This window comes from Nomascus leucogenys, chromosome 5, assembly GCF_006542625.1.
Source record: "Nomascus leucogenys isolate Asia chromosome 5, Asia_NLE_v1, whole genome shotgun sequence".
NCBI lineage: Eukaryota > Metazoa > Chordata > Mammalia > Primates > Hylobatidae > Nomascus > Nomascus leucogenys.
In genome coordinates, this window is record NC_044385.1 from 20505874 (window position 1) to 20530209 (window position 24336).

Consider the following 24336-nt stretch of genomic DNA (forward strand, 5'->3'; position numbering starts at 1 on the left):
GTGTTTTAATTTTGTTTTGTTTTTGCCCAGGGCCTCTCCCTGGTGGGAAATCAGGGTGTAAAAACTGAGAAGGTGCTGGGGCTCCCGAACAAAGCTGTGCAGAAGGGCAGCGGGTCTCTGCAGGCTGCTGAGGACACCCAGCAACCCAGATTCACGTGCTGGAAGCACACGAGGGCCCTGGGCCAGCCCCAGCGGGGCCCCGGAGCCCCAGGGTGGGCTCTGACTCACATTTTTCTGCAGCTCTCCCTGCTGTGCTGGTTTCAACTGGAGCTGATGAGTTTAACAATCTCTTTATACGTTCTGAATCCAACGTTCTTTGTGCCTGTTTTAGCACAAGTGTAACAGGTGGTGCTAATTATCAGTGTGACATAAATTCTTAGAGAGGTAGCCTCCAGAGAGGGCTATACAGACTTTTTTAAATGACTATTTTGACCCAACAAGATTGTCACTTTATTACAGTTGTTTTATTATTAAAAAATACCTATTTATTATGGAAACATTGGGGAAAAAAAAAAGTCATAAAGGATGAAGTAAAGGTTATTCGTATTCCACCACCCAGAGATGATCACATTTTGATATATAATCTTCTAATATTTTTTCTAAATATGGATTGATATGCACGTACGTTTTACATAATTGGGCCCACATTGTGCATTTTATTTAAACTGAGAAATATGCTGTGAATATACTCTTACGTCATTGAGCCATATTCTAGAAGTGCTGCAAATTAATGCAGTACGAGCAGAGAGATAAGGTACATCTTGGATTGTTTTATTTGCTGTCAGTTCATTTCTATTTATAGGATCTTTCTCTTGCCAGAATAGCCTCATTTACAAGTCCTGTCCCTTCCTCCCACCCCTGCAAGGTAGCTAAAGCTTTTTCTCAGGTAATCATCCCACACTATCTCTGCTTTTTCTTTTTCTTTTTTTTTGGTATATAAACTATTTATTAACAGACAAGGCCTACAGACTTAGTCATTCTTAGACACACCCACAGTACAGCCATGGCAGCCAGTGGTCTTGCTGTGCTGGCCTCAGACACGAAGGCCCCAGAGGTGGTGCAGCCCTCTATGGGCCTCAATCTTCTTCAGTCGCTCCAGGTCGTCACAGAGCTTGCTGTCCATTGGCTAGGATCTGCCTGTATTTTCCAACCTTTACATCCTTCTGTCTGTTCAAGAACCAGTCTGGGATCTTGTACTGGCATGGATCCTGCATAATGGTGATCACACGTTCCGCCTCATCCTCAGTTCTCCCGCCCTCTTGGTGAGGTCAAAGTCTGCTTTCCTCAACACCGCATGAGCAGATCTTTGTCCCACAGCCTAAATGGCAGTGATGGCAAAGGCTTTTTTTCCACTGCCCACTGATGCTGGTGTTGAGTACTCACAAAATATGCTGGAACTCTTCAGGGATCACTAGAGACATGGTGGCTGCAGAGGCGGCAGCGTGTAGGCCTCCTGTGGAAGAGAATCTCTGCTTTTTTAAAAATGCTTTCTGGGAAGCCCTAGGACCAGCTAAAATCTATCTGGATCAGTAGTTCTCAATCTTGAGCTCACATCAGAATCTCCTGGAAGGCTTGTCAAAGGAGATTGCTGGGCTTCGCCCCTGAAGTTTCAGTAGGGCTGGGGTGGTAGACACGTTCCCAGGCAAATGTTGCGCATGTTGATTCACTACTGAGAACCACTGATTTGGGGGAATGGATGAACAATTTGCTTCCTCCGAGCCCTCTCCCAGTGCTCCTTGGCTACTTGTCTTTTTCCCTTAGAGCATTTATTTTGTCTCCAAATTCTTTGCTTGTAACCACTCCCTATGCTGTCTTCTCGTGGTGTCATTCATGCATACAAAGGACAGAAATATTTTCTTAATGGAGGGCTGGAATCCAAAGGGTTCGAGGAGCCCCCCAGTACCTATGAGAGTAGAAGCCAGGGTGATTCGTCCTTCCCTGTCACTGCGGCACAGTCTCCTGAAGAGCTGGCTCAAAAGGAAATGCACAGATGCCTAGACTATTTGTTAAAGGAAATGACACATTATCCTCTTCCCAACATCTGGTCATTCCTGAAAGACAGGCAAGCCCCGATAATACTGTTGACTCACTAGAAGCCTGTGTCTTCTTTCCTGAGGGAGGTGGAGACGATCCAAGGAGGATAGAATTCTATTTTTGTGTTGGCCCAAGGGGACGCCTTGGGGAGGGGGCGAAGGGTCACCCACATCGCTGTTCTGTTCTGGGAGCCAGGAATGCATACTTCCTTCCTGTCCAGCCCTGAGCAACAGTCTCTTTCTTAAGTCTCAGATCTTCCACAGAGAGCTGGAAAGATTTTTAAATGCCATGGTGGGCTGGAATGACTAGACACCAGTGTAGATGGACTGGTGAAATGGGAAGAGGAGATTTGGCAGGACGCAAGGTGTTGAGGTTGCAGCAAAGGCAAGAGAGCTGTGTTGGGTTGAGTGATTGTCACACTGTGCAGTCAGGGCTCAGAGGGACTCTGGCTGCATCTGGCTGCCTCTTGATTAGGAAATGCATGTATTTTTTTTCATCTCTAAGGCATCTTCTAGGGGCTAAACATGGAGAAAGAATAAGAGGTGTGTGAGTAGGGTGTCTGGTTAATTAACCTGGAGGACTTGCCCAGGTTGACTTTGCACAGGTAAGGAGAAGTAACACCCTGAAATCCACCTGGAGATCCGGGGGGACCCCCTCCAGCATCTCAACCAGTGGATTAAGTGAAGCTGAGTTCTGAGAGAAGGAAGTTTTGTTCTCATCAAACTAATAGAGGGCCTCCTGGACTAGGGAGGGGATGGGGAGAAGTGAAGAGAGGTGGGGAGGGCACCTCTGCCTTTGGATCTAAGGGCATTTATTGTGCCAGGCCTTTGTTTTGTTCCAGCCAGGGCACTCTGGCGAAGGCATCCTGGGAATTTGGCCTGCAAACAGAAAGGGCATTTCCTTGTGTGGGTTTCCTGTTTAGGTCTGCGTAGAAACCCAAAGGATCGCTTGGCCTCATAAATCCTCTAGACATTGCTGGTGTAGATGCTCTGGCCGGATGCCATGGGAAAATCGCACAGAAATAGAAGAAGGGAGGAAAGCACATTTACTCTCAGGATGCTGGGTGGGTTTCAGGCTCCCTGCCTTCAGATCTGTAAACAGAGGAGGTTGGGCTAGAGGAGATGATCATTCAAGTCCCCTCCAGCTTTGACAATCTCAGGTTCCATTTCCCTCTCAAGCGTCAGCGGGAGCTGGCACTGTGCAGCTCAGGCATGGGAGCCAGCTGAGCAGCTCACCAAACAGAAGCATGAAGAAAATTTCAACCAAAAAATCAGAAAGTTGCCCTGGAATATCCTTTAGGCTCCTTCAAAGAAAGAAGGTGCTTTTGAACTCTGGTATTTCCCAGACTTTCCTAGACACTTAGCGTATCCCAAAAATGACAGCTACCAGGGTCAGGAGTTGTGGAGTCTCGTAGATGGGTTTTGCCACAAAGCAAGTTTGCAGAGCTGGCAGTGAATAAGGTGTTCGTTAGGAGACATCACCCATTTCAGGTTTCTTTTTTTACTTCCTGTTTCCCTCAATTTCTGTATATGTCAAATTGCAGTTTGGCATTCACACTTGTTGGTTTAATGGGAGAGGCCATGTTTTCATTCTTAATCTGTGGCTGAATTCAGATTCTGCGCAGACTCTACTTGGAGACTGACCAGACTTTAGGTCAGTTGGGAAAGTCATGGGGCAAAAACGAGATTTCTTATGGAGATTTCCTGTGTCAACCAAAGCTGTGTTCCGGTAAGAACATGCTCATCATCTTCAACGATGCCTCTTGAGTTACCTTATTTTCTCATTTATCCTTTGCATCATTTAGAAAATGTGTTATATAGAACTGTCTTTTTTGGGAGGCAAATAATAAAATGATATTGAGTAACATTAAATTAATTGCCTGTAGTCGGACAATGCGGCGTTCTGGTAAATTAATTGGATATTTTACTTAAGCAGGGGTAGACCCACTTATGCAGCAACATTTTTCAAGACAAGATTGCCCCCTTAGAATTCAGCATGGCTCTATCCTCAGTTCTCTCGGGTGCGAATTGTGGCATTTGTCTATGAACCTCATACCCTCAAACATGTCCTTACAGATAAACACATATCCGCAAAGGAAAATCACTTGCAAGGTCCCATTCTGTTATTTCTTTTCCAGATTTTGCTTTTATGTGTCTGAAATACATTCTTCTTTTCCTCCCACCAACTCTGAGCTGTTTCTTCAGGGTGGAAGAAGAAGGAACATGATAGGAAGTTCTAAGCTTTCTGGGTCAGTGCTCCCTAGAACAGTAATCCTGACAAATGTGCTTTAAAAGGGAGTCCTGCAGTCACACAGGGGTTGGGAAATGCATGTTTGCATTCTGCTGTGTTAAAAGCTCTGAAAATTCATGCAATAAAGAAACATATTTGACTTTAGCTCAGCATTTCCCAAACTTATCTGATCAAGAAAATATCTTTTTATATTATGTATATAGCAGATATTAACAAATGGAGGAATAAGTGTTCTATGTGACACTTTGAGAAATGCTTCCTGCTGAAAAATAGAGTTCACTGTCTTATATTTAGTACTGGGGATAAATATATGTATTTATAGTATATAATATGAATATTTATAATATATATGTTATATATTATAGGAATCTATATTATAGGATGTAATGTTATGTAACATAAATATAAATATATTTATAGTGATAATATAAATATTTATATAAATATTTATCATTTATATTTATATTATATTAAATACATAATATAATTATATTATGTATTTAATATAATATAATATAAATATAATTGTATAATTATAATTTTATTTGTTTATTTATTTATTTATTTATTTTTTTGAGATGGAGTCTTGCTCTGTCACCCAGGCTGGAGTGCACTGGCAGGATCTCTGCTCACTGCAACCTCCACCTCTGGGGTTCAGGCAATCCTCCTGCCTCAGCCTGCTGAGTAGCTGGGACTACAGTTTCCTGCCACCACACCCAGCTAATTTTTTTGTGTTTTTAGTAGAGACAAGATTTCACCATGCTGACCAGGCTGGTCTCAAACTCCTGACCTCAAGTGATCTGCCTGCCTCAGCCTCCCAAAATGCTGGGATTACAGGCATGAGCAACCGTGCCCAGCCTATAATTATAATTTACATTTATAATTTATATTCATAATATTTATATGAATGAAGGAATAATATTTATATGAGTGAAGGAATATATATAACATATGATAAACATTCCCATTATATTTTCCTATGTACATACTTTATATGTGATATGGTTTGGATCTGTGTCCCCACCCAAATCTCATGTTCAGTTGTAATTCCCTATGTGGGAGGTGGACCTGGTGGGAAGTGTTTAAATCACGGGGGCAGATTTCTCATGAATGATTTAGTACCATTCCCTTGGTACTGTCCTTGCAATAGTGAGTGATTTCTTTATGAGATCTTGTCATTTAAAGGTGTGTAGCACCTCCCCGCTCTTTCTCTTGCTCCTGCTCTGGCCATGTGAACTGCCTGCTTCCTCTTCACCTTCTGCCATGATTGTAAGTTTCCCGAAGCCTCTCCAGAAGTTGAGCAGATGCCAACATCACGCTTCCTTTACAGCCCGCAGAATTGTGGCTAATTAAACCTTCTTTTCTTTATAAATTACTCAATCTCAGGTATTTCTTTATAGCAATGCCAGAAGAGTCTAATACAATGTGTATATACTGTACGTGTGTGCATATCAATAATGTACTGGAAATGTTGCTGCTCTTTTCAGAATTTTCAGATGAACATAGCTATGAAAAGATCTTTTTAGAAAAAAACATTAGAAACACATCATCATTTCAATTGTGTCTATTGGTGTTTGGGAGATGACAGGTGAGTCTTTTTTTCTTTCTATTTTTGTTTCCCACGGATCTTCCACAATGAACATGAATTATTTCTATATTAGATGCAAGAAACAAAATAAATTTTAATTTTTAAAAAGAGTCCATGTACAAGGTTCCTTTCATTTGGTCTTCATGCAGAGAAGCCATCAGATGCATCCTCCCGCTTCCTAGTCATTTATCTGAGCTTGCTTGTGGTTCTATGGCACACATCTACTGAGGTCCTGCATGGCTGTTTCTGGAGCACACACAGCTTCTTCAGTTTTAGGAAAAAGTAAAGCAATTAGCACATAGTGGGAGGATCAGTAAGAGTGCAGGAAATGGCCTCATCAAGTCCACCAAACTCAGTTGTTCCTGGATTGTGTGTTCAAGAAGAAACAGATGGTCTATCAGACAGAATTCTTGGTTGCCACCAATGAAAATCTCAGTAGGAAAGTGGATTTATTGGAAATGTATCATATGGTTCAAAGAATCAGTGCAAGGCTGGAGAACCAGGTGATGAAATTGGATGAAAATCTAGGGAGGCCTCATGACCTAGCACTGTGGGAGGCCAAGGCAGGAGGATCATTTGAGCTCAGGAGTTGAAGACCAGCCTGGCAAAATAGAGAGTCCTCATCAATTAAAAAAAAAAAATTAAAAATTCGCCAGGCATGATGGCTCATGCCTGTAGTCCCAGCTACTTAGGTGGCTGAGGCAGGAGGATCGTTTAAGCCCCAGGTCGAGGCTGTAGTGAGCTGTGATCACACCACTGCACTCCAGCCTGGGTGACAAAGCGAGACTGTTTAAAAAAAAAAAAATCAAGGTGGCAAGGCACAAAGATAGTCTGCTTGGCATGCTGTCATTGGTGTTGTCAGTGCTGAGCACTTGTCATCATGCTGCTGGGCTCTGGCACCCCTGAACACTCATTGCTGTGCTGCTGGACACTCAACTCCAGCACAGCCACCGCCAAAACCTTCTGCCTCCCCACAGGCTTCCTGTCCTACTGGGGCCACTGATCAGCTGAACTCAGGGTAATATGCTGGTTCCCTAGCTGCTGGGGCAAAGAGAGAAACTCTCTGCCCTCTTTGGCTTTTGAAGTAGGAAATGGAGTCCTGCCTCCCTTCTTTTGGATGCTTCTTTCCAAAGGGAAAGAATGTTTAAAGGCTGGGTAGCGAGAATGACCAATAAGCATAACATTCAGGGATTCTGTAAAGGGGCTCCTAGGATCTCAGAGGGGCAGGGGAAAAAGCAGCCAACCATTCTCAGAAGTGATCTCCTCTCCCAGAGCCACATGCAGCATGGTTTTCTTTCTACCGGGAATCCTGAGATGGGAAAGGTTCTGCCAGATTTCTTGATCAGTTGGTTGAAAGTCTGCCCCTTGGAAGAACTGACCTCTCTGGATAAAAACCACACTAAATAACAAAATAAGAATGACCATTTTTTAAGGAACCTGGGGGCAGAGGAAGTATGCCCACCTGGCTGGAAGGGCCGGGGTTTCTCACTCGCTCTGTCAGCCACATGGATTGTCTGATGGACCCTGACCAGGGGAAGTGAAGGGGAAACAGAGCACTTGACGGATTGTTTTTTTCCCTGAAGAACTTTACAGTTTAAGGAAGCAGATTAAATAGATTGACATTATCTTAGAGAAGGGCCCTATAAGTGCAGGGAATGAGAAAGGAGTGAAAAATGTAAACACGGATTTTTTTATTGACTTCCTTATTCGGGAACATATTTTTCTGCTTGCAAATGTCCAAATGTTGGGGCTGAGTCCAGAGACTAAAAGATGAAATCCAAGGAGAGAGTCAGGGTGGCTGTGGCTGCTGTGGGATTCTTAGACGCCAGACACAGACCCTAATCTGGACTATGGAGGAGAAAACTGGTGGGGTTAACTACTTCAGAGTTTGGAGTCTTTCAGGTAGAACTGGAAATCAATGATTAAGAAATGAGAGGCCAGGTGCAGTGGCTCATGCCTGTAATCCTAGCACTTTGGGAGGCCAAGGTGGGTGGATAACTTGAGGTCAGGAGTTCAAGACCAGCCTGGCCAATATGGTGAAACCCCATCTCTACTAAAAAATACAAAAAAATTAGCCAGGCATGGTGGTGGGTGACTGTAATCCCAGCTACTTGGGAGGCTGAAACAGGAGAATCACTTGAACCCAGAGGTTTCACAGTGGAGGTTGCAGTGAACTGAGATCACGCCCCTGCATTCCAGCCTGGGCAACAGAGTGAGACTCCTTCTTAAACAAAAAAGAACAGTAGAACTAATATGGATCTGCTCACCTCAGAGTAAGTGAGGTATAATTTGAGAACCCCACCAAGTTGACCTTATGTAATCTTTATATTATTATAATTTTCTACAGTGAGTTGCTTCGTGGTTGTCAGGACATCTGCACAGCTTTCATCATTGACTGGGGCCTTTTGAGGACTGTCTATACCATAGTCCCCCCTTATTGACGGTTTTGCTTTCCACAGTTACAGTTACCTCTGGTCAACTGCAGTCCAAAAAATATTCAATGGCAGGACATGGTGCCTCACACCTATAATCCCAGCACTTTGAGAGGTAGAGGCAGGAGCATTGCGTGAGCTCAGGAGTTCAAGACCAGCCTAGGCAATATAGTGAGACCCTGTCTCTACAAATAAAAGTTAAAAATAGCCAGTTGTGGTGGTGCATGCCTGTAGTCTCAGCTACTCAGGAGGCTGAGGCAAGAGAAACACTTGAGCCTGGGAGTTCAAGGCTATAGTGACCCATGATCACACCACTGCACTCCAGCCTGGGCAACAGAGCAAGACCCTGTCTCAACAAACAAACAAATGAAAAACCCAAAAAGATTAAATGGAAAACTCTAGAAGTGAACAATTCATAAGTTTTAAATTTTGTGCTATTCTGAGTAACATGATGAAATCTCAAGCTGTCCTACTCCATTCCTGCCCAGGATGCGAATCCTACCTTTTTATCTGCACAAAATCATTTAGCCATCTTGATGATCAGATCAAAAAAACATAGTATATGTGATGCTTGGTTCTATCTGTGGCTTCAGGCATCCACTGGCAGTCTTGGAATGTATCCCTTTCAGATAAGTGGGGGACTACTGTATATTCTTAGAGAAGGGGTTTCCAAGCTTGAGTACTTAGATTCTTCAGTTGGACGAGGATCAGGAATATGCCTCCCAGAAATGCAACCAAGATAACAAACCAAGCACAAGGCTTTGGTAGAATGCATTGTAGAATGCATTCTTACACAGTGGATCGTATTCTTCCTGGGAACACACGCTAGAAGGAGAAGAGCAAATCTTTAGGAACATGAGAATGTACTACAGCTTACAGAGTGCAGCTATGTGCAAGTACTCAGTCACCTGGAACTGAATCTCAACTAGAACCAAATTTCACTGACACAGACAAAGTTTAATGATCAGTGTGCAAGAATATCTGAGTCATGATGAAGGAAGAAATGATTAAGGACTCGAAGGATCTCTTGAAATTGGAAGCCTATCCATTCCTAGGAAATTTGAGACAAACCACGTGGTGTCTCTCCTGTAACCCCAGCATTTTTCCAGGGAAATCTTTGAAGGAAAAAGGTCACAAAAAGGTAGACTGAGGGAATAGAGTGAAGACAGAGAGGCGTGGTGGGGGGGATATCCCATTTTTCTCTTCACGGTAGAGGCTGTTGATTGGAACAGGAGGTAGGAAGTAGACTGGAATTTCTAGTATCCAATATAGGGGTAGTGCATTTCACGTTTTCTGTGTCCCAGGGTGAATAGACAGTGAAAGGGAAGCATAAGACCTCACGAAAGAGGCTGATATAGCAAAACTGCTATAGGCCAGGGAGGTTGGGGGCAGACAGGGCTGGAGCTCTGTGCGACACTTGAGGTCTCAGGCCTGGGCCCAAGAGATGAGTCTGCACACAGAATGAACATCTTTGTTGTCAGTTATATTAAAACATGGTGGCTGGCTGGGCACAGTGCTGCACGCCTATAGTCCAAGCTACTTGGGAGGCTGAGGTGGGAGGATTGCTTGAGCCTGGGAGTTCAAATCTAGCCCAGGCAACAAAGTGAGACCCTTCTTTAAAAAAAAAAAAAAAAAAAAGATGGTGTCTATAACCCGATGACTGTCTTTAATCTTAGCTCTACACCTCTTACTAGCAGTAGGACTTTGGAGAAATTACCTAACCCTTCTGTGCCTCTGTTTATCATTTGGAAAGGGCAATAAAGATATGACCTGCCTCATAAAGTTTTCATGAATGTTAAATACATTAATTCATGTAAAGTGCTTAGCACATAATAAGTGTAACCAAGTAACTGCTCAATAAGCATTAGGCTTCAATGTTATTACAGGTGGTTAGAGTATGCCAGAACAAGGGTAACATTTTTCACCTACAAGGCTTGCATGGGACATCCAGCTAAACTTTCATTCAGATTAAGGTCAGAAAATGCCACGTCCATTACTTTAATCTGACTGAAGTTGATGAAGCATCTCTGTGGTGGAAATATTTAACTTACATCTATAATATTAACAGATTGCTGGTGTTAAAGTCTTATTTGTGGCAAATGCTTTGTTTCACTGAAAGCATTTCCTAAGCAGTGGTGCAACATGGTTGAAATGTGGCCATCCTGGGTCTTAGTTTTAAGAGCCTTGAGGCCGGGCACGGCGGCTGATGCCAGTAATCCCAGTGCTTTGGGAGGCGGAGTAGAGAGGATTGCTTGAGACCAGAAGTTTGAGCCTACATGGAGCCATGACCATGCCACTGTGCTCCAGCCTGGGTGACAAAGCGAGACCCTGTCTCCAAAAAAAAAAAAAAAAGATCCTTGAAAATAGAGTCCTCAGAAATGAGGGGGACTGTAGTGTCTTACAGCATTTCTCACACAGGTGTATCAGTCACTGGGATTTGGGGACAACTTGAGCATTTTAAAATGTATATTTCAGGCCAGGTGTGGCGGCTCATGCCTACAAATCCCAGCACTTTGGGAGGCTGAGGTGGGAGGATTCCTTGATCCCAGGAGTTTGAGACCAGCCTGGGCAACACAGTGAGACCCTGTCTCTACAAGAATTTGTTTTAAAAAATTAGCTGGGCATGGTGGTGTGCTCCCTGCAGTCCCAGCTACTCAGGAGGCTGAGGCTGGAGGATTGCTTGAGCCCAGGAGTTCGAGGCTGCAGTGAGCTATGATGGTGCCACTGCACTCCAACCTGGGTGACAGAGCAAGACCCTGTCTCATAAAAAATAAAGAACTAAATAGGTAAAATTTATGTTTTTATAGAATAAAACTTAGTTCCTTAAATTAGTTTTTTTCTCAAATTGAGGCTTGTAGATATATTTTTTTTTTCCTTTATGAGGTGCTAATGTGTTTCTGAAATTTGAGGAATGTTGGTATAACAGAAAGGACATGGGTTTTGAAATCAGACAGATCCATATTCAAATTCTGACTCTTCTACGTATTCCCTGGGAGAACCTGGGCGAGTCACTCGGCCCCACTGAGCCTCGCCTTTGTCAGCTGGAAAATGGTGATAATAGCTACACACAATCTTGCTATGAAGAGTGCATGCAAATGTAGGGGCTCAGCAAAAGTTACCTCCCATCCTCTCGCCCATTTTCTTCTCCCCTAAAGAAAGAGGAGAGGAGTTATTCTGCCTTCTTGAATGAAAGCAAAGAGAAACTCAACTGAGATATTCAACAGGTTTGTACTGGAGACTCGGTGATTCAGACAGAGATGTTGTGGCAGACTGAATAACGCCCCCTCAACTTGTAAAGATGTTTACCTCCTAATCACTGGAACCTGTGAATGTTATAGGGCAAAAAAAGAAAGTTGTAGGTGTGATTAAATTATACATCTTTCGACAGAGGGATTGCCGGTGAGCCCTAAATAAGAGGGAGGAAGAGGAAGATTCAACACAGACAGAAGAGTAGAAGGCAACGTGGCCAGGGACTCAGAGACTGGAGTGATGTGGCCACAAGCCGAAGAAAGGGGCAGCCACCAGAAGCTGGGAGAAAAGGAAAAGAGCGAATTCTCCCCTAGAGCCTTGGGAGGGGCTCAGCCCTGCCGGGACCTTGATTTCAGCTCCGTGAAACTGACTTCAGGCTTCTGGCCCCCAGAACCATGAAAGAATATATTTGTTTTAGGTTTCCACATTTATGGCAATGTTTTACAGCAGCCATAGGAAACTAATACCCATGGTTGCTCATGACTGAAAAAAATAATGTTAAGATGGGGTGGAAATGATTGTGCTCAGTGGCTGATATTTAAGAACTCCCAAGCAAACATTTTGATTCTGTTGTCTAGTCCTTGGCTCCTAGGCTGACAGGTGTGAAGAAGAGAAAATCCTTTCTAATAATATAGAACTTTCACACTGTGGCTTGAAACCTTTAGTGGGCTGTGACTGGCATGTTGTTTGTTTGCTTGTTTGCTTTTTAAGTGAACTAGAATAGAATAAAAAGCCTGACACTCTATGCTGTTGTCATCATAAACCGAGGGCTTGCCCACCCATTCCTATGTGAAGCCGTTGCCCATGGTCTTCCGTGCACTCTCCTTCCTCCTCTTACCACTCTTAGTTAGGTGGCCTCTAACATGCTCCCATGGCACCTTGTGCTTTCGTTATTATGGTCCTCATCACCTTGTAATACATTATTAGCCATTCATTCAGTGAGTGTGCTTCTGGTCCTACTGTGTCCCAGGCACTTTACTGGATGCTGGTCCTTTCCAAGTGTCTCCTCCTTGGACAGCCATTTCCCTAAGGAATAAGGTTTTTATTGTTGTTGGGTTGTTTGTTTGTTTGTTTGTTTGTTTTCTGAGATGGGGTCTAGTTCTGTCGCCCAGGCTGGAGTGCAGTGGCATGAACATGGCTTACTCCAGCCTTGACCTCCCGGGCTCAAACAATCCTCCCACCTCAGCCCTACTACCCAAGTAGCTGGGACTACAGGCACACACCACCACGCCCAGCTAATTTTTTATTTTTTTGTAGAGACAGGGTCTCCCTATGTTGCCCAGGCTGGTCTTGAACTCCTGGGTTCAAGAGATCCTCTTGCCTTGGCCTCCCAAACTGCTGGGATTACAGGAATGAACTACAGCGCCTGGCCCAGGAATAATGTTTTAACATCTATATCTCTAGTGCCCTAGGCAGTGCCTGGCATTCCAAAAGGTGCTTGAATGGTTATGAGCTGTGGTTTTAGAATTATTTTTTGTTTGGTTGGTTTTGGTTTTTATTTTTGTTTTTGTTTTGAGATGGAGTCTCGCTCTGTCATCCAGGCTGGAGTGCAGTGGTGTGATCTTGGCTCATCGCAACCTCCCCATCCCGGGTCCAAGTGATTCCCCTGCCTCAGCCTCCTGAGTAGCTGGGATTACAGGTGCCCACCACCATGCCCAGCTAATTTTTGAATTTTTAGTAGAGACGGGGTTTCACCATGCTGGCCAGGCTGGTCTCGAACTCCTGACCTCGGGTGATCCACCTGCCTCGGCCTCCCAAAGTGCTGGAGTTACAGACATGAGCCACCGCTCCTGGCCTAGAACTATTCTTTTAAACAAATTCAAATGGTGGTTGGGGGCAAGTCATCTGCTCTGGCCCTGTTAGGTGTGGGACAGGACATTGCTCTATGGGAACTGGCCTGACAGGCATAGGTTTTCTAGAAGCATGGTCATAGAAATCCTCTATTTGGGCTTTTAAATTGTAGTGGTCCCTCGGTAGAGTTGGACACATTTTCTCCCTTCTCCAGGTCACCCTCCTGCCATAAATCCTGGACCAGCTAGAGGAGGAATCACTTGACTGATGAAGAAATGGAAGGAGTGCTTTGTGAACACTGGAGGCTGTCCTAATTGCAGGACCAGCTGGAGAAGATAGCCTAAAATAAATTTCAGTCATACAGGAATTTTTAAAAGAAAAGGATACCTTTCCTTTCCCAACGTAGGCTCTTCTGCTGAATTATTGTAACATCATCATGTCCTTAAAACATCAAATATGAGAGCCAAATTATATTCAGCAGTGTCTTAGGCAACAACCACATATCTATAATATAGACGATGATATCATGGCTGACTCAATATAATTACACCCTTGCTCATAAACCCTATCTTTCTTTCTAGGCATTCAAAGCACATGACAGACATTATCTTGTTGCTTTTCCCAACACACTTGCCAGGTAGACAGGAAGCAGGTATCATTATTGTCTTCATCTCATGTAGGTATAGACAGCTTTCCTGGGAACTATTTGCTTAAAGCCCCACTGGCAATAAGAGCTACTGGAAAAAGAAATGGCTAGAGTCCTAATTTAAAAAACAGAACTTCCTGCTGAAGCAACTTCAGGTCACAATGCTGGGATATTTCTGATTTCAGGCATTCTTAGATGGGGGCACAATGGGTTAGTTATTTTCCTTTATTTGCAGGTGTTTCAGAGGGAATGAGGTAGCAGATATAATCAAATCGATGCAACTATTGGCACTTTCTGAGTGTTCAGCATCTATGGAGAACTTCAGTATCTATTTTCTTTCCAAGATGGCAGTGGCATTACCAAGCATAGCTCAATGAAGTACGACTGGCAACACAATCTGAAACATCAATATGATTCTACAATGTTTTGCCATTACAGGCAATTCTACTATCATTGAAAACATTTAGAGTTGTAGAGGCCTGAGTTCAAGTACCAGCTCTGACATTAACTGGTTGAGTACTTTTGAACAAGCCCTTAATCGCTCTGGTTCTCATTTTTCTTATCCACAAAATGGGAACAATATTTACCTTCCTCAAAGACACTAAGGGTAAAAAGAGATCATATACATGTTTCATAAACGTTGAAATGCTATAGAAAAACAAAGCATTACAAAGATTAGACCACTACAATTACAGGCCCTAATACAGTTTATATTTCCTATCAATGGGGCCTATTTCCAATGGGTCATCTGTGCAAAAAACATGTCTTTAAAACTGCCAATGAGGCTGAGCACAGTGGCTCATGTCTATAATCCTAGTACTTTGGGAGGCCGAGGTGGGCATATCACTTGAGGCCAGGAGTTGAAGACCAGCCTGGCCAACATGGTGAAACCCTGTCTCTACTAAAAATACAAAAATTAGGTGGACATGCCTGTAATCCCAGCTACTTGGGAGGCTGCGGCAGGAGAATAGCTTGAAACAGGGAGGCGGAGGTTGCAGTGAACCAAGATGGCGCCCCTGCACTCCAGCCTGGATGACAGAGCAAGACTCTGTTTAAAAAAAAAAAAAAAAAAAAACCTGTAAATTATTCTCTCTCTGGAAAATCAGGAGAAAAGAAAATTAAGAGGAGAAAGGAGGCCTGGGGCTATAGGTCTATCAGAATTTAAGGAATGTGACAAATATGAACCGCATGCCAATGTGGTAGAATTCAAGTCTATATACACTGTACAGCCCAGGAAGCTTGGAAAGTAAAGCTTTCCTGTGCCCCCTGGAATGTGGACCCTTTGTCCACGATCTATAAGGTAAAGAATTCCATAGGAAGTATGTATTTAATTAATTGTAGCCAGAAATTAGATATGGGTAAGCCAGATTCCACTGTGCAACGTTATTGCTTCTTCAACCTAGATACGTGCATACTTTAACCCAAGCTCAAACCCACAAGATTTGAACTCCTAACCTTTAAAACGCAAGGCAGCTACTTTGACCACCAGGCATCCCAGTTCTTGTTTACCAGGACTGGGAGTTCTCCTCACACAGAGCCCCATTTATTCCATGACCCTAGCAGAGTAACACTAAGAAACCTAAAAGCATATCCATTTTGAAACAGTGTCTGTGGCACCAAAAAGATTCTGGAGCTCTGAATCAGCCCCTTACCTCATGGCAAAATTTACAGGCTTGCAGAGTTAAATGAAAATCAGATTGGAATGCAGGGACTTCTATTTTTCTGTAATGACATGTTCTGAGGAGAAGGAGGGCAATTTTCTTGGACATTCCTCTAAAACCAGTGCACTTGCAGTGGTTTTTTTTTTTTTCTTTTTTTTTACTAAACTATCCTAAACAGACCCAGGGCTCACTGCCATCTCTGGGTGCCAGGACTCTGGGCCACAGGGGCCATTTGTCCAGGGAATATAATTAAAATCAATAATTATTCCTTTCACTTGGCATATGTGAGCCTCTTCTCAAAGCAGTCAGAGAGTGGACTTTAATATCTCCTTCTTTCTCTGAAGTAATGATCACATAAGAGAAATGATTCTCTGAAAATATAATCTTAGAATTTGGCTTCACCTCCAAGTTGAAAGAATTTCGTAAGGAAAGAAAGAAAAAACACTCAAGAAATATGTCTGCTCCTCATGTCTGACTGTGAAAAGTCTATATACTATGACCTGAAAAAGAAAGATAAACATAGTCCATGAAATTCTGTGGCAAAAAGGAATGAAAATGTGCTTAAGAAAAAAACCCCAAAAACTGGAATTGTATTCTCTGCAGGTTTAAAGGCAACCTTTGCCAAAATCTGCTTTCTGGAAACTTTCCTGTAGACCTGGCTGCTACCATCAGCCTTGGCTGTGGGAGAGAGACCTGGAAGACTGTGGTTTGGAATATGTGAATGTTAAAATCAGACATCGTTCCCTTTTCTTTATAACAACAACAAGTCTTTGGTTTTGGCTATGTACATACTGGGTTTTCCGGTACCGCCTTGTTCCTTTTTTCACTAGAGGTCAGAACTATTGAGGGGATCTTGATATTTTTCAGTTTGTTTCCGTTTTGACCACTGCTCTCCCCTTTCTTACAATGCCCTTGAGAAGCTAATGGGCTCTGTTTCCATGCTGAAATGAAGAAATGATCGAGCGAGTATGAAATGACGTGTGGAAGGCCACACAGCAAGTTGGAAGAAGATTCTGGATGAGAAACTTGAAATTTCCATGTCCTCCCCAGGTCTGTAAATCCAGTCCACTAAGCTAAGTTTTTCTAAGACATTGAGGCCCAAAGATGCATGCTGAACCACAGGCATGAGATGTGACTTCAAACCAAGAGTCAACACTATGCAGAGTGACTAGATACAGAATGCTCTAATAAAATAATTATCACCTGCTGGGGCAGAGTTAAGCTTCAAATCATCTTACTGTGGATTATTCAAATTTATAGCATATTGCATATAATTCAGATAGAACAGGGTAATGTTCAACCTAATCCCATCTGTGAAAAGATTGCGGAACAAACAATAAATATAGGAACTGTGTCTCAGTTACATGTCATATGTCACATACATAAGAACAAGAATTAGGAAATAATAGAACCAATTATTATTGCATCACGGGGAACTATGGAAATAACAGAATCAATTATTATTGCATCACGGGGAAATATGTTTTCAAGAAGCACCTACTGAACTTGGAAGTCATTCTCTTTAACAAAAAACAGATAGTCCGTGTAACCTAACATATTACACAGCAGCAGCAGCAACTGAAAAAGCCGTTCCCAGGCAAAGGGCCATGCCAAAGTCATTTTTATAGGATCTTAAGCGATCTTGCTATGTTTCAGTGGAAGGTAGAATCATTCAAGAGGAAACTGGGAATGTGCAGAGCTAGAATCACAGAACATCACAAAGAGCCTTCTTAAAGGAGCAGTGGTGGGCTGAGTGATTGGGAATGCTCTGCAATTAAAGACGTACCTGGTTTAACTTTTTTTTTTTTTTTTTTTTTTTTTTAAGAAATGAGGCTCTCACTATGTTGCTCAGACTGTCTTGAACTCCTGGGCTCAAGTGATCCTCTTGGCCTCCCAAAGTGCTGGGGTGACAGGTGTGAGCCACCATGTCCCAGCCTATCTTTGACATTTTTCTAACAGCATGTGCTCATTTCATGATCTCTGTGACACATTTCAGTAATTCTCACAATATTTCAAACTTTTTCATCATTGTTATTTCTGTTATACTGATCTGTGATCAGTGATCTTTGATGTTACTGTTGTAATTGTTTTGGGGAGTCATGGGCAGCACCCATATAAGAAGGTGAACTTGATCAATAAATATGTGTGTTCTGATTGCTCCACTAACCGGCTCCTCCCACTGACTGGCTGTTCCCCCTTTTCTCTCCCCCTCCTCAGGGTCCTCCCTATTCCCTGAGATACAACAATATTAAAATTAGGTCAATTAATAACCCTACAGTGGCCTCTTAAGTGTTCAAGTAAAAGAGTTGCACATCTCTCACTTTATTTATTTATTTAATTTCTTTTGATACGGAGCCTCACTCTGTTGCCCAGGCTGAAGTGCAGTGGCGCCATCTTGGCTCCATGCAACTTCCGCCTCCCGGTTCAAGTGATTCTCCTGCCTCAGCATCCTGAGTAGCTGGGATTACAGGCATGAGCCACCACACCCACCTAATTTTTGTATTTTTAGTAGAGACGAGGTTTCACCACGTTGGCCAGGCTGGTCTCGAACTCCTGACCTCAGATGATCCACCTGCCTCGGCCTCCCAAAGTGCTGGGATTACAAGCGTGAGTCAACACTCCCTGCTCACTTTTTAATTTATTTTTTGAGCCAGGGCCTTGCTCTGTCACCTAGGCTGGAGTGCAGTGGTGCCATCTCAGCTCACTGCAACCTCTGCCTCCAGGGCTTAAGAAATCCTCCCACCTCAGCCTCCTGAGTAGCTGGGATTACAGGCAAGCACCACCATGCCTGGCTAATATTTGTATTTTTTGGTAGAGACAGGGTTTTGCCATGTTGCCCAGGTTGGTCTCGAACTCCTGGGCTCAAGCAATCTGCCTGCCTCAGCTTCCCAAAGTGCTGGGATTGCAGGCACATCTCTCACTTTAAATAAAAAACTAGCAATGATTATGCTTAGTAAGGAAGGCATGTTGAAAGCTGAGATAGGCTGAAAGCTAGTCCCCTTGTTCCCAACAGTTAGGAAAGTTGTGAATGCAAAGGAAAAGTTCTTGAAGGAAATTAAAAGCACCTCTCCATGGGACACATGAATAAGAAAATGAAACAGTCTTGTTGCTGAAATAGAGAAAGTTTTAGTGGTCTGGGTAGATCAAACCAGCCATAACATTTCCTTAGGCCAAAACCCAATCCAGAGCAACGCCCTAATGCACTTCAATTCTCTGAAGGCTGAGAGAGGTGAGGAAGCTACAGAAAAATGTTTGAAGCTAGCAGAGGTTGGTTCATCAGGTTTAAGGAAAAAACTGTCTTAATAACATGAAAGTGCCAGGTGAAGCAGCAAGTACTGATGGAGAAGCTGCAGCAAGTGACACAGAAGATCTAGCTGAGATGCTTAATGAACAACAGATTTTCTACACAGATGAAACCTTTTCTATTGGAAGATAATGCCATCTAGAACTTTCGTAGCTAGAGAGAAGTCAATGCCTGGCTTCAAAGCTTCAAAGGACAGTCTGATTGTTTTTCTAGGGGCTAATGCAGCTAGTGACTTTAAGTTGAAGCCAATGCTCATTTGCCATTCTGCAAGTTCCAGGGCCCTGAAGAATTAGTGAAATCTACTCTGCCTGTGCTCTACAAATGGAACAGCAGAGCCGGGATGATAGAACATCTCTTTACAGCATGGTTTACTGAATAGTTTAAGCCCACCATTGAGAACTACTGCGCAGAAAAAAAGATTCCTTTCAAAATTTACCTGCTCATTGATAACGCACCTGGTCATCCAAGAACTCTGATGGAGCTATACGGGAGATTAATGTTTTCATGCAAACACAACATCCATCCTGCAGCTTATGCATCAAGGTGTAATTTCGGCTTTCAAGTCTTATTGTTTAAAAAATACATTTTTTTTTTTTTTTGAGATGGAGTTTTGCTCTTGTTGCCCAGGCTGGAGTACAATGGCACGATCTTGGCTCACGGCAACCTCCGCCTCCCGGGTTCAAGCAATCCTCCTGCCTCAGTCTCCTGAGTAGCTGGGATTACAGGTACCCACCACCATGCCCGATTCATTTTTGTATTTTTAGTAGAGACAGGGTTTCACCATGTTGGCCAGGCTGGTCTCGAACTCCTGACCTCAGGTGATCCACCCACCTCAGCCTCCCAAAGTGCTGGGATTACAGGCATGAGCCATTGTGCCCAGCCAATAAATACATTTTGTGAGGCTATAGTGACCATAGATAGTGATTTCTTTGATAGATCTGGGCACAGTCAGTTGAAAACCTTCTGGAAAGGATTCACCATTCTAGATGCCATTGAGAACATTTGTGATTCATGGAAGAACATATCCATGTTAACAGGAGTTTGGAAGAAGTTGATTCCAACCCTCATAGATGACTTTGAGGACTTTAAGACTTCAGTGGAGGAAGTCACTGCAGATGTGGTAGAAAGTGTAAGAGAACTAGAATTAGCAGTGGAGCCTGAAGATGTGACTGAATTGCTGCAATCTCATGATAAAAGTTTAATGGATGAGGAGTTGCCTCTTATGGATGAGCAAAGAAAGTGGTTTCTTGAGATGGAAACTACTCCTGATGAAGACTGTGAATATTATTGAAATGACAACAAAAGATTTAAAATATTACGTAAACTTAGTTGTTAAAGCAGCAGCAGGGTTTGAGAGATTGACTTCAATTTTGAAAGAAGTTCTACTGTGAGTAAAATGCCGTCAAATAACTTTGCATGCTACAGAGAAATCTTTCATGAAAAGAAGAGTCAATCGATGCAGCAAACTTCATTGTCTTACTTTAAGAAATGGTTGCATTTTGAAGAGAAGGGGGAGTGGGGGGCTCCTCTAAACCAAAGAGCAGCAGAGTTTGAGAAGCCAGCAGCTCAGGGTTCAGCTGAAGTTAGGAGTGGGGGATGGCCGCCAAGTGCACGGGGTTGGGGGTGTCCTGGTCTTTGGCTTCTCAACTCCATCTTGTTTCAACAGAGAACATGTCGTGACTCTTCAGAAATAGGAAGGTTTGTTGATTACTCACAGTTTCAGGAATCTGATGATGCAGATGAAGATTATGGAAGAGATTCGGGCCCTACCACTAAGAAAATTTGATCATCTCCCCTAGAAGCTAAAAATAAGGCAATCTGGAAAGAATTCACAGGAAGATAGTGAGGACTCAGAAGAAAAAGATCTGAAGACCAAGAAGGATGATTTTCACTCAGCAGAGGATAATGAAGATGAGAACGAAGATCATAAAAATGTATGCCAGCACAGCAGGCAGCATCTAAAGCAGCTTCCAAACAGAGCTCATGGAAGATGTGGGCATGAGGAAGAACAAGAAGAGGATGAGGCACCCTTCCAGGAGAATTCCAGCAGCAATGAAGATTTCCTGATGGAAGATGATGATGATAGTGACTATGGCAATTCAAAAAAGAAAAACAAAAAGATGGTTAAGAAGTCCAAACCTGAGAGAAAAGAAAAGAAAATGTTCAAACCCAGGCTAAAGGCTACAGTGACGCCAAGTCCAGTGAAAGGCAAAGGGAATGTGGGTCGCCCCACAGCTTCAAAGCTATCAAAGGAAAAGACTCCTTCTCCCAAGGAAGATGAGGAACCAGAAAGCCCGCAGGAAAAGAAAACATCTACAAGCCCCCACCCAAGAAATCTGGGGATGAAGGCATCTGGGGAGGTTTAAAAGCGATGATGGTTTGGGGAGAGCTTTTAAGAAAAGGAGAGAAGAGGAGGAAAGGAGGAGAGGAGGAGAGAAGGAAACAAAGAAAAGAAAGAAAAAGAAAAGAAGAAAAGAGAGGGAGGAAAAGAACCTACTTAAGATAGAACATGGTTTCGTCTATGGCTTGACCCATGGGCTTTCAGTGCTTTTTTCCAATTGTTGAAAGTAACACTTCTCTCTCTCTCTCTTTTAAAAATAAAACCATTGTATGTTTAATTGTTTAAGTTATCTTTTTGTCTATTGGTCTCTTTGCCAATGCCCCCATCCCCACCCCCAGCTGCCCTTTCCCAGTGAAAGCTATGTCAAATTAATCACTGGATTGACTGCTTCATTTTTTTATTTTTAATTTTATTTTTTTAATTTTATTTTAATTTTTATTTTTAACTTTAAAGTTGTAAAGCAGTAAGATTTGAGATGAACACTATGGAAACTTTGCTTTTTGCTAAACAATAGCAAATTGAATAGTAATTAAAAAAACGTAGAAAGATTTTAGTTCAAAATGATTGCTTCTTTCTCTACCTGGACTTTAAAAAAATCAGTTGTCATCCTATATGAGTTTATTTGTCTATGTACACAAGTATAAATGTCTAAAAAAATCATGACTTTAAACTTCCACTGATGAGGCAGGTAGAAGATAAAGATGAATTCTGAACTGGTAAAAAAAAAAAAAAAAAAAAAAAAAGAAATGGTCACAGCCACCCTGTGATGATGGTTAATTGCAAGTGTCAACTTGACTAGATTAAGGAAACATACAAACCTCTAAAAGTGTTATTTTGGGGTGTGTCTGCAAGGGTGTTTCTAGAGGAGATTGGCATGTGAGCCTAAGTGGACGAGGAGGGGAATATCTGCCCTTCGTATAGGCAGGCACCATCCAATCTTCCAGGGGCCTGGAGAAAACAAAACAAAAAGGCAGTTATGTTGTGCTGTATGTTGGAGCTGGAATACACTCTTCCTCTCCTATCCTTGGACAACAACTTCAGGCTCTGCAGTCTTTGGACTCCAGGACTAAAACCAATGGCTTCCCCTGTTCTCAGGCCTCTGACTTCACACTGAGAGTTACACCACCCGCTTCCCTGGTTCTGAGGTCTTTAGACTTGGACTGAGCCATGCTACCAGCATCTCAGAGTCTCCAGCTTGTAGTCTGCCTGTTGTGGGACTTCTTAGTGTCCATAATCACGTGAGTCAATCTTCCTAATAAATCCCCTCTCATCTACTTATCTATCTACCCTATTGGTTCTATCTCTTTGAAGAACCCCAACGAATATACATACTAACCCCCAGCAACAACCACCTTGATCAATCAGCAGCTGTCAATGTCAAGACCCTTCACCAGCAAGATTATAACTTGTTGAAGACTTGATTATCATTAGCAATTTTTTTTTTTTTTTTTTTTTTTTGAGACAGAGTCTCACTCTGTCACCCAGGCTGGAGTGCAGTGGCGCAATCTCAGCTCACTGCAACCTCCGCCTCCCAGGTTCAAGCGATTCCCCTCCCTTGGCCTCCAAGTAGCTGGGACTACAGGTGCATGCCACCACATCCGGCTAATTTTTTGTATTTTTAGCACAGATGGGCTTTCACCGTGTTAGGATGGTCTCAATCTCCTGACCTCGTGATCTGCCTGCCTCAGCCTCCCAAAGTGCTGGGATTACAGGCATGAGCCACCGCACCCAGCCTATCATTAACATTTTTTAGCAATAAAGTGTTTTTAAAGTATGTACAGTTTTTAGACATAATGCTATTGCACACTTAATAGACTACAGTATAGTATAAACATAACTTTTATATGCACTGGGGAACAAAAACATTCATATGACTCACTTTATTGCGATATTAGCCTCATTGCAGTAGTCTGGAACTGAACCTGCAATATCTCTGAAGTATGCCTATATAAAATTCTTAATACCAGGAAGAGGACTTACTGATAGAGGAAGGTGTGGGATATGGGGCAATGTGTGTGACAGAAAAAGATCAGTAGATGACAATGAACCAATGGCAATGGAAGGATCAAGAAGGACCAAGAGAGAGATTTCTGTCCATCATGCTTGTCTAAAATGAAAACCAGAGCCACATTGTGTATCATTCATAGCTTCATGTATGCATGTATCTGTCTAAGTTAACTGTTTATGGTTTTCTATGATGTTGGCACAGTAATTTTACACTATTTGTATTGATTTTATAAAATCAGGTTAAAGCCATCTCTTATTATTAGAGATTGATACTAGAAATTTTAGTTAAAGATGCAGGTAAAATGCATGCATTAACTCTTATTCTCAAGTTATTCTAAAGAGTAATTAAACGGATTTTGAAACACAAAAAAAACATAAACCACATGGACAAAGAAGAGAGGAGAAAGCAAAAACAAAATTTTGGATGGCGGAAAGCCCTCGGACAAGTGATAACTGAATTAGAAGACCTGAGGGTGTCAAATTGTATAGCAGTGGTTGGGAAGCTGAGAACAGCCCACCTTACACTGAAGAACTCCTTAAAGTCTTAGGAATTGGCAACGAGGTTCTTCTTAAAGTGAGGTTGAAGGGGAGTGAAAATTAGCAGATAAAAGGAAAGTCTAGTTAAAAAGCTGTTAGATGAATGAATGAATGAAAATGGTATATCTATACAATGGAATACTGTTCAGCAATAAAAAAATTCTGATTCATGTTACAATATGTATGAACCTTGAAAACATTATGCTAAGTGAAAGAAGCCAGTCACAGAAGACCACATATGGCATTATTCTATTTATATGAAATGCCCAGAATAGACAGATTCATAGAGACAGAAAGAACAGTTGACTCTTGAACAACATAGATTTGAACTACATGAGTCCACCTATATGTGGATTTTCTTCTGCCTCTACCACCCTTGGGACAATAAAACTCAACCCCTCCTCTTTCTTTTCTTCCTCAGTCTTCTCAATGAGAAGACAATGAGGATGAATACCTTTATGATTATTCACTTGCATTTTATTTTTGATTTTTTGAT

The 24336-nt window shown here is 42.5% G+C and overlaps 2 pseudogenes; one reads left to right on the forward strand and one right to left on the reverse strand.

Moving 5' to 3' along the window:
• Positions 1–970: 970 nt before the first annotated feature.
• Positions 971–1421, reverse strand: LOC115835044 (annotated as a pseudogene).
• Positions 1422–3703: 2282 nt separating this feature from the next.
• Positions 3704–23332, forward strand: LOC100596366 (annotated as a pseudogene).
• Positions 23333–24336: the final 1004 nt, after the last annotated feature.